The sequence below is a fragment of the Peromyscus leucopus genome, chromosome 8a, assembly GCF_004664715.2.
Source record: "Peromyscus leucopus breed LL Stock chromosome 8a, UCI_PerLeu_2.1, whole genome shotgun sequence".
Classification (NCBI taxonomy): domain Eukaryota; kingdom Metazoa; phylum Chordata; class Mammalia; order Rodentia; family Cricetidae; genus Peromyscus; species Peromyscus leucopus.
Window position 1 is genome coordinate 33,398,117 of NC_051085.1, and position 14,216 is coordinate 33,412,332.

Consider the following 14,216-nt stretch of genomic DNA (forward strand, 5'->3'; position numbering starts at 1 on the left):
CCCCGGCCGCTGTCTTGGGGCCCGCACCCCGCAGCACCCCCCGTGCACCCTGGCCGCTGCCTCGGGTCGCGCGCACCCTGAAGCTCGCACGCCCCCCGCACACCCCACTGTCTTGCCAGCCCACCTTGACCCCACCCCGCTACACCGCGTTCCCCCCACGCCGCTCTAGGCCGGCTTGATTGTGGATCGCGGCCTCCGCTCCGCCCCAGGTCTCTAACCCACTCAAAAGTCGCCAATCCCGGGCTACAAAGGGCCACTAACTGCAGGGAATTTTCCCTTAGATTTTGAGACTGAACCAGTGGGAAATAGCAAGCTCCTCCCCCAATGAAAGCTTGCCCTGGCACAAGGGAATTTGAGACATGACCTGATTTCTTCAAATACATGAAGAGTAATACTGGTTGTAAAGACATAATAATAACAATAAAAATAAATAACCAGGTGTGACGGCACAAATCTGTAATCCCAGTTTTGTGAAGCTAAAACAGAATTTCTGGGAGTTCCCAGCCTAGGCTACAGAGTGAGACAACATATTGTTTCACAAAAATATTATAAAAATATGAGTGAAAACAGCATTTCTGCCATACAACACCGTAAGCACACTGCCGGCATGCATGTATATGTGTAACTTTTTGAACAAACATTGTACAATATATCATCTTGAATATATATTTTTTTCTCCTTTAACAATATTATTAATACAGATCAGGCTTATTGCATATGGGTGTGTTTTATTTTTTAAGTGAAAAAATACTGTACACCTGTCACTCTGCATTAAGGCTCCTTTTGCTTTTAGAGATTCTTGGATTGGAATCCAAGCGCACAGTTTTCTTTCCAGCATTTGGGAGTATTTCTGTACAGTAGATTCAGAGAAGCTAAAATGTACCCACTTTACATTTCAGTAAGGAATGTCCTGAAGAAGCAGTACCATTATGTTTGCCCATACACAGGTGCATTGAGGCAGCCTTTTTTTTTTTCTTTGAAGGAAATGAGCAGGGTGGAAAACTGAGAGTATATGTGTAGTGGTTTGAAAAAAAAATGGCCTCCAAAAGCAGTGGCACTACTAGGAGGTGTGGCCTTGTTGGAGTAGGTTAGGTCTTGTCTGGAATTGTTTTACTGTGGAGGTAGGCTTTGAGGTCTCAAATATGCTGAAGCCACATCAGTGTCTCAGACCACGTCCTGTTGCTTGCCTATCAAAATGTAGGGCTCTGAGCTCCAGCACCATGTCTCCATGCCACCATGTCGCACCATGATGATAGTAGACTAAACCTCTGAAAATGTAAGCCACCCCAATGAAATGTTTTTCCTTTATAAGAGCTGCCGTGGTCATGGGGTCTCTTCACAGCAATAGAAACCCTAACTGAGACAGTATGGCTCAGTGATTGTTTAAACACCAAGGAAGGAGTGCTTCTTGAGAAGTTCGTATGGGCAGAGAAACAGGCCATTAACCAGTAATGATGTAGAAACCAAGGATCCAGAAACAAAACAGACACCACCAGAAGAGCATGGTTTACTGGCATATGTTTATTACTTCTGCTGTTTTTTTTGGCCACTCTTGGGTTTGAAGGTCAGCTGGCATTACTGTCTTTCATTATACTAGAAGTGAGAGGTGCCTGCCATTGCTTGTCCTTCCTTTGAAGAGTATTTCTGTTAATATTTCTGTGGACTTCTCCACCTTAAAATAGCATCTGATAGGGGCTGGAGAGATGGCTCAGAGGTTAAGAGCACCGAATGTTCTTCCAGAGGTCCTGAGTTCAATTCCCAGCAACCACATGGTGGCTCACTACCATCTGCAATGTGATCTGGTGCCCTCTTCTGTATACATAATAAATAAATAAATCTTAAAAAAAAATAGCATCTGCTAATTTAAAAAACAGTGTAAGGTATACTAGGTCTTCCATTTCCAGCTTCTCTCCTTTATTAGCTTTTCTGACATTGCCCTAAACGCCCAATAATTTGCTTCATTGCTATTTCTTAATGCACCCACTTTAGCCAGTCTGTTTTCTATTTTTCTGATAGTGACCATATACATTATATATAATTTGTAAAAATTTATGTCTATTGACACCTGCTGTAAATGCATAAAATTAACAACTGCACCTGCTAAAAAATATGGAGAATTTAGTCCGCGCTCATTACCTCTTTCTTCCCTGCTGATTTTGTATCCTCATTTTAAATTACAGAAATGATACTGACTTTTATTTTGTAGAGGGTTCATTATTACCTTATTAAAGAAAATTGCTCTTTAAGAGATTTCTAAAAATAATGCACACACCCCTCTTCTTTTCCTTACCCCATCTTTGTTTGTACGTTAGCTTTCAAATGTTCATGTTCTGTTTTCTCACTGTTACCAATGAATGCCCTCTTGTAGATGGTTTGGTTGGTGCTGAGGATTAGACATTAATGAGGAGATTGTGGTGATGCCCCGTGTCTTTTTTTTTTTTTAAAGATTTATTATTTATTATGTATACAGAAGAGGGCGCCAGATCTGATTACGGATGGTTGTGAGCCACCATGTGGGTGCTGGGAATTGAACTCGGGTCCTCTGGAAGAGCAGTCAGTGCTCCTAACCTCTGAGCCATCTCTCCAGCCCGAAGCCCCTTGTCTTAAGAGCAAGGATGGTTGTACTGTCTGTCACTGGCAGGGTTAAACTGCCTTACCCTGGAGTATGGTTTATTAGCATGGCACAGACTGATATAAAGTGATGCATATATTAAGGGCTAGAGAGTTGACAGGCTCTCTCACACTGTGTGTAGCCCAGGCCAGGCTGCAGCTGGTGGCAGTCACTCCTTCCTCCTCTGGGATAGCAGGTGGAAGCCACTATGCTTGGTAATTTACAATTGTCACCATAAACCAAGTGGTGCTTTCAGACTCAAAAAAAAAAAAAAAAATAGAGGAGGCCACAATGGTGGCGCAGGCCTTTAATCCCAGCATTTAGGAGACAGGGGTGGGGGATCTCTGAATTTAGAAACCAGACTGGTGTACAAAGAGAGTTCTAAAATAGCCAGAGCTACATAATAGAGAGGCCCTGTCTCAAAAAACAAACAAACAAACAAACAAACAAAAACCCAAACCACCAAAATAAATATTTTTTGAAAAAGAAAATGAGTTCCCAGAGGCAGAAACTACCCCTGGATGGGTGAAGTCCCTTTTCTTCACTATAATGCCAACCTTGCTCCAATTTTCCTTAAAATGATTTCAGGGTTTGGTTTACTGTATGCTTATATTGACAAGTTTTTTTTTTTTACAACTTAATTTTAAATTTGTTTTTCTTAACTGTTTTAACAGAGGAGTCACACTAGCTCTCAAGATTTTCTGCTTAACCATAGAGTTTAATGATTGTAATTGTGCTTATTTCACAAAAACACCTTCCCTCGTAGGCTGGGGATTCCCGTTGCAGTCACCCACAATGTGAAGCTGCCCGGGCATGGCCACCTGCGGGACGCTTTAACAACAAGCACCCCCATCTGCTGCCCTGCTTTGGAGTCAGCTTTCTTGAGCAACTTAACCATTCTGTTTGTCGTATTCTCTAATAACGTTCATAAAGTGGCAGGTGGGACACGCAGTGTCTGAGGGCCCCCAGTTCCACATTAGTCATTGAGGAGAGCATTCTGATCTCAAAGCCATCTGCAGGCTTTGTCTCAAGACCTCTGAGCATCAATGTTGGCAGATAACTCAGTCTGGTTGTTTGGGGGTGTGTGTGGGGGGTCCTGTTTTGTTTTCTCTTGAAGCTTTAATTTTTAAAATATGTTATTGTGCCAGGATGTTCTCACTATGTTTTGAGTCTCTTGATCCTTGGTTGCTTCCTTTAATGCCAAGAGTTATTTCCTTCAATTCATGGAAGTATTTCTTTGACTATTTTCTTCTCTATGTTTTTGTCTTTCCCCTTCCTCTGAAATGTGATTGCCGTATATGCATGAAGCATCTCTAAAACCCCCTTCTCTCATTTCTCTCTCTTTCTCTCTTGGTTTTTCGAGACAGGGTTTCTCCATGTAGTTTTGGAGCCTGTTCTGGAACTCACTCTGTAGACCAGGCTGGCCTCGAACTCACAGAGATCCACCTAACTCTGCCTCCTGAGTGCTGGCATTAAAGGCGTGTGCCTCCACTGCCTGGCTCATTTTTATCTCTTATATTTAGATATGTTTCCTATGTTTCTGACCTTACCACTTGATTTTCTAAAATCATCCACTTCATAATTTTGTCAGTGCACTGAAACTTTCACTGTTGAGGGTCATTGTTTTGCATTTTTTTTTTATTTTATGTGCATGGAGGTTTTGCCAGCACATACGTCTGTGCATTAAGTGCATGTAGTACCTTCCAGGCCAGAAGAGTGTGTCACAGATGATTGTGAGTCACCACTGCTGCGGGATGCAGGAATATATCATAAGAACTCAGCTGGTTATGGCAAAATCACTACCTGGAGGGATCAAGGAATTCTTTCAGAGGAAGCCAAATCCCAAGGAGTTTTTGGTGTTACTTGGCTTGTTATATATCAGCTGTATTCTGTTATGAAAATCATGTGTGCCTTCATAGTTTTCTCAATTGATTTTTCCCTAAGAAGGGCTAACAGTGTGGACTGATCACTCTCTAGACATACACATTCCAGGAAAATTGAGAACAGCCTCAGGGAAAGGCTTTCTCTGGAATCAGATTACCTCCCTTAGCCACTTTCAAGGACTACAGGAAACAACACCCAGGTGGGCACCCAACTTCCGAGGACTAACAATGGTAACAGCCCACATGCAAGTCTCCTGACTTAAATTCCACAAGGAGACACCGCCCAGGGGGGCACCCAACTTCTAAGGACTAACAGTGATAGCAGCCCAGTACAGTCTCCTGACTTGTCCACAAGGGGACACCGCCTAGGTCAGGTAGACATTAAGTAATAGCTTTACACAATTTAGCTTAGGCCCTCCTTTCTTACAGCCTTACTAACTTTAGACCTCTAACACCTTACCTAACCACTTCTAGGAATATTTAGATTTTTAACTTTCCTTACCAAACACATTTTAGACTGTAGTTGTGCACATAAGATCCCTCTTAGATATTACCGGAACTTAGCCTTTAGTCAATTCATTAGTCACTTCCCCTTTGAGTTGCAAATGGTAATTAACAACTAGTGCCCCTCTTTGTGATTCTTATCACCCCTCCATTTGATCCTGATAATGGATATTCACTGCCTGAGGATGTTCAGGCTGGGTGTCCTGGGTGGAGGGGAGGATTGTGATTTCTGGGGGATATATAACTGTAAAGCTAGGGACAGAGGGGGAGAATAAAGAAAAAGTGAATGGACTAAGAGCTCGGTGTGCTAAGATTCATTTTTCCCGAAAATAGTCCTCGCCGTCAGTAGTTCTTTCTCCTGAGCCCCTGGGAAGTATAATATTGAGGCTGGTTCCTCTAATATTATACAAGACACCATGTCACTAATGGGAATTGAACCCTCATCCTCAGGAAGAGCAGCCAGCGGGCCCTTAACCACTGAGCCATCTCTCTGACTCCAACAGTCCTATTTTCTTTCTTTCTTTTTTCTTTTTTTTTAAGATTTATTTATTTATTATGTATACAGCATGTATGACTGCAGGGCAGAAGAGGGCGCCAGATCTCACTACAGATGGTTGTGAGCCACCATGTGGTTGCTGGGAATTGAACTCAGGACCTCTGGAAGAACAGCCAGTGCTCTTAACCTCTGAGCCATCTCTCCAGCCCCGTGGTGATATTTTATTTGTGCTCCAACAAATAAAGCTTGCTCGGGGATCAGAGGAAAAAGCCAGCCACTATATTAAATATAGAGGTCAGGCAGTGGTAGCACACGCCTTTAATCCTAGCACTCAGGAGGCAGAGATTCATCGGGATCTCTGTGAGTTCAAGGCCACACTGGGAACATAGCCTGGTGTGGTGGCACACGCCTTTAACCCCAGCACTAGTTAACCATAGAGGGCTGGTGGTCTATACAGATAGACAGGAAGTGATAGAGTTGGACGGTAAGAGGAAGTGATGTAGCTGGGTGGAGAGAGGAAGTGAGATGGCAGGGGACAGAAAGGCACATAGGTGTGAGTATACGGCAAGTCGCTCTCTCTCGGGCTGAGGACTTCCTAGTGGTAAGTACTTTTGGCTGTGGCTTGTTCTATCCCTCTGATCTTTCAGCTTTCACCCCAATATCTGGCTCTTTTTTTTTTTTTTTTTAAAGACCTTTTAAAGATTCCTGTTACAGGACATCATGGGTCAAAGTACAAAGTACAATCAAGTGTAAACACCTCCTTAGTACTCAAGACATCTGGTGACCATGCCTTATGGCAAAGCATCCTGTAAAATAGGCCTTGAAGTAGAAGACACCTGGTAACCACGCCTTTGGCCAAAACATCCGATTTATGTAGCCTGCCCGGGAAAACAAGCTCGGACTCTGACTTTGAGTCAAGATGAAAACAAGTCACAAGCCGGGGTCTCTGTGGGCCCCCACAGTCAAAAGCCTCTGGCTCCCTGGCCCCTGGGTCATGTTACTAATGTTTCCTGAAATAATCTAAAGAGACAGGAAACAGTTATCATTATGAGAAGGATAGAGACCAGTGGGCCGAGCAGAGGTAAGGGCAAGGGCCCTAGAGGGGACATACCGAGAATCCTGCATTGTAATTGGCCCATAGAAGTCCAGGTTTACAAGCCAGTTTATGTAAGAATTTTTTTTTAAGATCCTTTCTTCCACTTGGCCAGACTGATTACATAGTACCAACCATATTTTGATTGAAGAAGTGCGTGCCTTCCTCTTTGGCAGCCAGTGTGTCTTTCGAGGGCCCTCCAGTTGTGTGGGACCATTGAGGTAAGGGAGGTGAGTTCGTTCTGGAGCAGTTGTAAGGTTGAGGTTGACTGCTGGCTGGTGTCTGCCAACTGGGTAGACATCTGCTGAGGTAGAGCTAAGCTATGACCCAGTCTCCCCCACCCCCTGAGCCAGACCTGTAGCCGCTACTGAGGTCGCCGGGAGAGCTGCAGCCCAGCTGTGTCTGTGGGTGACTTGGAAGAGAGTATGAAGTTCTCCCTTCATATGTAGGGTGAGTTGAGGAAGCAATAGAGGGGCGGAAGCAGGGGCCACATGGGAGTGACTGTCTGGGAGAACCCTAAGGACTGATACATGGCCTGGACTATTGACATATTAGTTATTACTGTGGACTGTGAAAGCGTATGCACTTCCTCTTCATCAAAAACTCTAAAAATATATATATATATATTTTTTTTTGGTTTTTCGAGACAGGGTTTCTCTGTGTAGCTTTGCGCCTCTCCTGGAACTCACTTGGTAGCCCAGGCTGGCCTCGAACTCACAGAGATCCGCCTGCCTCTGCCTCCCGAGTGCTGGGATTAAAGGCGTGCGCCACCACCGCCCGGCAAAAATATTTTTAAAATATAAAATACGAAAGAAAAAAATGTCACCAAATGTACAACATTTAACTCTGCCAGACTTCCAGACAAAATTAGTAGTCAATCTATTACCTCTCTGAGATCAATCAAAGTTCTTAGGCATTAATTACTTCCTGATGTTGAAGTGTGAAAAAAAAAAAAAAGAATATACTTAAAAATAGAAACATCCAGTAGTATACCTTTGTACTAAAACATTTTCTAAAAAAGACCTAGAAGGGGAAAAATATTTTCTATCCCCAAAAGACGTTTGAATCTTTGTAAGACTGAATCCCGTGATCTGCATATCCATGATTAGTTTTTGTGTATCTACAGATGGAGGCAGACACCCTGAAAAAGTTATCGAGTATTTTTCTCTCTTATAAAGACATATCTAGGCTTGATGGGTTAGCTAAGGGATGTGCCAGTGGATTACACTGGTGAAGAACCCTTGGGGGAGCCGTGTCCTCTGTATCAAATTCTAACGGAGAGGAGGCCGAGGGTTCTGTGTTCTGAAAGGGTTTGGAAGGAGACTAGGCCTTTTCTAGGAGAATCTGGTGGGTATGACCAGAGGCGCAAAGGGACATATGGGAGCAGAGAGAAAAGAAATTTGGATCTCTGAGAATTTGGAAGTTTTATGTATTATTTTTCTGGCCATTGAGACTAGTTATTAAGTTTATATTGAAGCCAGACTGTATTATAATAAAATAAATAAGGCAGTGAGGTTTAATTCTATCCCTGAGTCCAAGGCGGGGAAAGAGACTTAAGCCGGGAGGAGGTGAAGAGCCCTGTTTTGAATGAGAAGAATTAGAGGGAGGAGAGAAGGTGTCCTTGAGGAAAAGGAATTCCAGGATTAGAGCAAAGGTGGAGAAGAATTGGGAGAGGCTTTTCTCGGCGGGGAGTAGAAGAATGTTATCAGGCGGGCACCTGGAGGGAGGTCCGCCCGAGGGAGAAAGAGCGAGAGGGGACGGGAGCCGAAGGGAGACGTGGACAGTGCTGAGGGGAGAGGGGAAGCGGGGTGGGGGAGTGGCAGAGGTTCAGTGCTGTTGGATGGACTCTTGATCCAGAGGGCATCCCCAAGTGGCTGTGGTTCATCCAGAGATTGTCAAGATCCTGAGGGATGGGTGTCCTCGCCAGGTGACAGATGCCAAGGAAGTTGTAGGGTCTTGGGGGCCGCAAGAATATATCACAGAGATTCAGCTGTGTATTAAAGCTATACTTTGGCCGGCCAAGGGCCTGTCAAAAGGCAAGCCATTTATGATGAATGTTTGGTGATACCCAGCCTTTAATATTCCAGCTGTCTTATGCTATGAAACTCTTGCAGGCCCAGACCAATTGGCAAACAGTTCAGCTCCCCAGACCTGCTGAACTACTAAGTTACTAACTCCCCTGCTGAGCATAGGAAACGAGCTGGCTGGAGACACCTAGCTTTGTTTCTTGTGCTAATGAAGCTCAGGCCCATCCCCTCGCCTTGAGGAGGCCTAGAGGTTCTCCAGAGCAATTGACTGAGAACAAAAGAGGTATTTTATCAAGGTGGGAGGGGAAACAACATTCCTGAGGACGCAGAGAGCCGGGGGAAAGAAAGGGCAGGCATCTTCTGTAGAAACAGACAGAAGGCAGCGTGGCCAGAGAGAAGAGAGGACGACAGAGGTTCCGTGGAGGGTAAGCGGATCTCGGGTAGAGTCTTCTGAGTGCCAGGAGTAGAGAGCAGCAGAGATGGAGAAGGGGGATGCAGAGGTTGAAGAGGAGGCTGGAAGCATAGGAGATTAGTGGTTAGCAGGACTGTGAGCCAGGGAACTGGACGGAACTGAAGCATTGGGGACAGGGTTTCATCCCAGAGAAATAGACGGATAAAGGGCTTGGTGTACCTGTATTTTTGTCTTGTCCTGAATGCCTGCCGGAGCTATAGCTGAATCGATAGAATTTTGTCTTTAGAGGAATAAAGTTAACAGACATAAGAACACAGTAGCTAACACCCGGACCCCTGGGACTTCCTTAGTAGGGAGACTACCCAGCGTGCAGACTTTACAGAGAAGGAAGTGTTGAGCAGGCAGCTCTGAGAGAAAGACGCTTACCAGAGTAGACGGGGAGAGGCAAGAAGGCAGGAAGAAGAAAGAAATGGTGGATGGGACAGACTGAATCTGGAGTCACATGTGACGGATGAGAGCCATCAGCAGAGGGAAATGAGTTTAGACATCACATGTAAGCATGTATAGTGCAAACTGTTATGCCCAGATGGTGACCCCAAAGAGACCACCGAAGACCTTGGATGTCCAGAATGCAACAGCAAGGTTTATTCTGTAGATAGAAGTCTAGACAGGGAACTCCTTCCTACACTCAATACACCGAGGCAGGGAGGAGTTGCTCTTTCTTTGTATGGCTAGCTTTTTAAAGGCAAAAACCACAAGCCCTTCAGGGGGGTTGGGGTGGGGGTTTGCACGGGTGCAACTCAGATTGGTTTATTTATTTATTTTTTGGTTTTTTCCAAGACAGGGTTTCTCTGTGTAGCTTTGCGCCTTTCCTGGAACTCACTTGGTAGCCCAGGCTGGCCTTGAACTCACAGAGATCCACCTGGCTTTGCCTCCCAAGTGCTGGGATTAAAGGCGTGGATCACCACCGCCCGGCCGGATTGGTTAATTTTTTTCTCTGTTCTCTTTTAATTGGGTGAGGGTATGTAACCTTTGAATTGACTGGTTGGTGGTTACAATTATCACTTTGGGGGCAGTCCAGCACAAGTCCCAGGCTTTGTCCTTGAGCCGCCATGGGGGCTGGCTGGCCAAGCGCGTACTGACTGGGGGCTGGTTCAGTGGTCCAGGCTCTGTCCTTGACTCATGCACATAACTCTAACTTGGTGAGGGGTCCCAGACAGTAAACATCTGGCTGAACTTTGAGCAGTCAGAATTCGTGCAGAAAGGGAGCTGCTGCAAGGACTGTGTCTTTTGTTCATGGCCCTCCCAGAAACTGCTTGCTCAGTCTCAGGAAACTGAAATTGAGGCCTGATCTCTTGAGAGAAGACTGAGCAGCCTGTTATGGCATCTGCTTGGTCCTTTCACAAACCACTGAACAAGACACTTCTGAGGGAGAAGAAGCAGTTTATTGGGGCAACAAACTTCCGGGCTGTCTCTAGAGAACAGCAGCGCAGCCACAGGGAGCCAGATGGTGTTATAGAGGGTGTCTAAAGGCTGGAGGGTAGGGCTTTCCACACCAGGAGAATTTACCTTTTAAGGTAGAACAGGTGTTAGGCCAGTTTGTGTGAGTGTGAGTGTGTGTGTCTGTGAAGTCATCAGGCCAGTTTGTGTGAGTGTGTGTGTCTGTGAAGTCATCAGGCCAGTTTGTGTGAGTGTGTGTGTCTGTGAAGTCATCAGGCCAGTTTGTGTGAGTGTGTGTGTCTGTGAAGTCATCAGGCCAGTTTGTGTGAGTGTGTGTGTGTGTGTCTGTGTCTATGTCTATGAAGTCATCAGGCCAGTTTGTGTGAGTGTGTGTGTGTGTGTGTCCGTGTCTATGTCTATGAAGTCATCAGGCCAGTTTCATGAGTGATGAATGCTCTCTGGCTGATGAGGGTTGGGGAAATAAGAGAGCTGTGGTTACCCAATAAACAGAGCCTCCAAGTCACAAGGTTACTGAGCAATGTATTTAGGTTTCTGATTCCTGAGGGAGGTCTGTCTGGGCTAACTTTGGGTAGCTATCTTTCCCTATCCGGTGACCAGCAGTAGGATGCTTGTTACTGAGCAGAGTTCCCATTTCCCTTGACCCCAGGGTTGGGCAGGGCCTCAGCTCCCTCAGTGTGCTGGTGCGGCTCTCTAAGCCTCACTCACTCTAGGACCTTCCCTGGGAAACCTTCTCCTTCTGCCTTTACTCCGTTCATTCCACGGAGGCCATTTGAGGGTGTAGAGGGATGCAGATGTGAAAGCTTACCTTCAGTGCTTCTCCAGGCTGGCATTGACTTATTTGTTAGGTCTCCGTTTCTTTCCGGTTGCCTCGAAGAAGTCTTCCCGAACATCTGTTGGGAAAAGGTTTATTTTTTATGTGTATGTTTGTGCCTGCATGAGATTATTTATACCATTGGGTGTGCGAATGCTCAGGAACGTGAGAAGAGGGAGGCAAATGTCTTGCAATCAAAGCTACGGGCAGTTTTGAGTTGCCTGATGTGGGTGGGTGCTAGGAACTGAATGGACTTGGGTCTTCTGTAGGAGCGGTAAGTGCTCATAACTGCGGAGGCATCTTTTCAGCCTACCTAATGTCTTTTTGTTCTATATACGTCTTTTTCCTCATATCTCACATTACAGCTTATTACAGTGTACAGTCATGTTGGTTATGTATTAGTTACTTTCCTTGTTTCTATGACAAAATACAGAACGAAAGCAACTTCAGGAAGGGCAGGTTTTCCCGCTGCCTGGAGGACCAGCCCCCAGCAGCACAGGGCCCAAAGGGAAAGCCATGGAGTTGGTGTGTATCAGACTTTTCTATCTGAGGGGGTTAGTGAAAAAGACACTCACTCTCTCTTGATGGTTTCCTCCTTTATTCTCTATTCAGAAGGAGCAGGAAGCTGGTTGGTCACATTTTATCGACACCCAGGAAACAGAGAAAGAACCAGAAGGGAGGTGAAGCTATAAACCCTCAAGGTGGGTCCTGTACCATACTTCCTCTAGTATGTCCGTGCCTCTTAGAGGGTCTGTAATCACATCACTGCTGACTGGGGACCAAAAGTACATGAGTCTACGGGGGAAGTTTCTCCTCACACCACCGTATTTCTACTATAGAATATTACCCAACTTTGCTGCTCTCCTGAAGAAAGTTGTGGTTTTAGTTTCCAAGAAGAGTAAGGGGAGGAGGTTCCATGTAGGTAACTAAAACAAAACAATGTCCACTACTTTTTTTTTTTTTTTTTTTTGATTTTTCGAGACAGGGTTTCTCTGTGTCGCTTTGCGCCTTTCCTGGAACTCACTCTGTAGCCCAGGCTGGCCTCGAACTCACAGAGATCCGCCTGGCTCTGCCTCCCGAGTGCTGGGGTTAAAGGCGTGCGCCACCACCGCCCGGCATGTCCACTACATTTTTAAAACAAAAGAGATCAAGTGCATGCTTGTGTAAGATAGGTCTTCTTACCAGACTGTGAGCCCTACTAGGATAGGGATTCCATGTTTTGTTTTTCATTTTACACCTTGCAGCTGTAGACCATTGGATGAGGGGATGGAGCACAGAGCAGAAGAGATGGATGTTATCAAGTATCTACCACTGTTGAGTGTCAGGACTTCCTCAGAGCTTTCTATGAAATCACCCTTGGTCATCAGGCCAGCACTGAGGCTGGTATTCCTTTCTATATTATGCAAATCAGAAGAGTGAGGCTTTCGGCAGGATTCAGTCTGCTGTCAATCACAGGCAGTGGCATTTCCCTTGAGATCCTGTATTTTCATTTCTAGCAGTTTCACCTAGTTTATTTTTTTCATATTTCCTTGCTCTCTTAATTAGTTCATGTTTAAATTCTTGACCATATTGAACATATGGCTAGAGACCTTGTCTTCTGGTTCCTATGAGGGTGTCACATTTAAGTGTAGTTTCTAATATGTTTTCTGATATAATGGGAAATAATCTGTTTTTGTGTATAACATATCTGAGCTTCACTTGTGGATTTTTTTAAAACATTTTAGGTTATATTGCATGTATTTTCAAAAATATACTATTAGTATAGTTTTAGGTGTACAGGAAAGTTACAGAGTCAGTACAGAGCACTATATGTTATGTGTCTTGGGTACTTCCCTTATATTGCTAACATTTTTTTTTAAAGATCTATTTATTTATTTATTATGTATTCAGTGATCTGCCTGCATGTATGTCTACACACCAGAAGAGGGCACCAGATCTCATTACAGATGGTTGTGAGCCACCATGTGGTTGCTGGGAATTGAACTCAGGACCTCTGGAAGACCAGCCAGTGTTCTTAACCTCTGAGCCATCTCTCCAGCCCCCGCTGTATTGCTAACATTTCATATTGATTTGCTACACTTGTAAAAACTGAAGGAACTGCTATTTATTTATGCATTATTAATGAGCGTGCATACTTATCCAAGTTTTCATTTTTCAACCTAATTTACTTTTTTTTTTTTTTTTTTGCTTTGAATCTCATTCACTCGGTTAGCATAGAGCACACCTTTAATACCAGCACTCAGGAGGCAAAAGTAGGCAGATCTCTCTGAGTTTGAGGCCAGCCTGGAAGAGAAGAATCTCAACTATATTACCACAGTACACTAACTGCTTCAAGCAACCTTCCTTGTTTCTAAGATGACCTTGATAGTTATAAAGGATTCTTATTGGGTGCTTTGAACATATTCCCAGGATCTTTCTCATAATTAGAGTGCGTGTGGCTTTGGGGAGGGAGACCTATGGGGTAGAGTGCTGATCAGGTGCAGTGTTTATCACGGAGTAAAGTGGGACTGTTTTAAAGGGTGAGGGTGGACAGTGATTGAAGTACAATTGCAGGGGAAAACACTGTCAGGGTGAGAGCAGACGGGCAGAAAGTCCACTGTGGAGGAAAACACTTTCAGGAGGTCAGAGTTGGCAGTGGTTGAGGGACAGCTACAGAGAAAAATGCTCCTGAGGTGGAGATCCTTGTGCTTACATACATGTTTTGGTAGGGTTCATAGTCTTTTCTTTTTCTTTTTTCTTTTTGGCTTTTTGAGTCAGGGTTTCTCTGTGTAGCTTTGCGCCTTTCCTGGAACTCACTCTGTAGCCCAGGCTGGCCTCGAACTCTCAGAGATCCGCCTGGCTCTGCCTCCCGAGTGCTGGGGTTAAAGGCGTGCGCCACCACTGCCCGGCGCGAGTTAACTCTTAAGGGAGTCGACAAT

General features: G+C 44.9%; 1 protein-coding gene across 2 annotated transcripts in view; it reads left to right on the forward strand.

The window, feature by feature from the left end:
* Window positions 1-14,216, forward strand: part of Epm2a (EPM2A glucan phosphatase, laforin) — a 103,327-nt gene that overhangs the window by 483 nt on the left and 88,628 nt on the right. Inside the window, exon 2 of one of the 2 annotated variants that reach the window (XM_037200395.1) lies at window positions 11,911-11,999. The exons of the other annotated variant lie outside the window; for it this stretch is intronic. The gene's annotated coding sequence lies outside the window, so the exon portion shown is untranslated. The remainder of the gene's footprint in view (window positions 1-11,910; window positions 12,000-14,216) is intronic. 2 annotated transcript variants of the gene reach the window in all.